Source organism: Nicrophorus vespilloides, unplaced genomic scaffold (genome assembly GCF_001412225.1).
Source record: "Nicrophorus vespilloides isolate i.1.1-1 unplaced genomic scaffold, Nicve_v1.0, whole genome shotgun sequence".
In the NCBI taxonomy this organism is placed as follows: Eukaryota; Metazoa; Arthropoda; class Insecta; order Coleoptera; family Silphidae; genus Nicrophorus; species Nicrophorus vespilloides.
The window spans coordinates 40,485-41,543 of record NW_017096116.1 but is presented as its reverse complement, the minus strand read 5'-3'; positions in this window follow the sequence as shown (position 1 = coordinate 41,543).

Here is a 1,059-nt window from a genome sequence, read left to right as displayed (position 1 = left end):
TTTGTCTGTTATATGCTGTCAAATTTGATTCAAATTTGTCAATTTATTTTCGCAATTTTCAAATTTTTACAAAAACAATTTTCCAATAGTTTTATTTTCATTTTCTTTTAATTAACTCTAACTTATAGTTATTTAAATACAAAAAATGGTATTCTATTATGTAACTATTGATATAAACGTAATAAAATAAATTCTATTAATGATCACAACTTTGTTAACAAATTTACATGTCTTCACATTTGATTTAATTATTCAATAACTAGAAATAATAATTAGATTATTTAATATAAAAATTAAAGCCAAAACTATGATCTTTAAAATGAGCCTATTAACAGGTTTGTGGTATGCGACAGTCTTTTGTTATAAGCTGTCAAATTGGGAGATACATTGAAAAAAGTATCTTCACTTTTTGTCTTATTACTCATTAAATATGCATGCTAATTAGTTTTTAAATATGGAAATCTAAATATAGCACAGCTATTATAGTACATTCATTGGAAAGGCTGTGATTTTATCTTTAATTGTCATATTTAAGAAACTAATTAGCATTCATATTTAATGAGTAATAAGACAAAAAGTGAAGATACTTTTTTCAATGTATCTCCCAATTTGACAGCTTATAACAAAAGACTGTCGCACACCACAAACCTGTTAATAGACTCATTGTAAAGATCATAGTTTTGGCTTTAGTTTGTATATGAAATAATCTAATTATTATTTTTAGTTATTGAATAATTAAATCAAATGCGAAGACATGTAAATTTTTTAACAAAGTTGCGATCATTAATAGAATTTACGTTATTACGTTTATATCAACAGTTACATGATGCTTCATTTCACTTAATTATTAAACTAGTTTTATTATAAAAAAGAGAAGAGTTTTCCTAACTTGATTTGTTTGTTTTTAACGATTTCATGGTCTATTTTTACCGCCGATTGAATAACGATCCTTCAATGGAAACGAACAAAAAAAAACGAAACGAAGAGCTGAAAATGGAGGAAATAAATTGGAACTGTAACAGAGAATGTAAAGCAAAAAAAAACACACAAATGACGAGT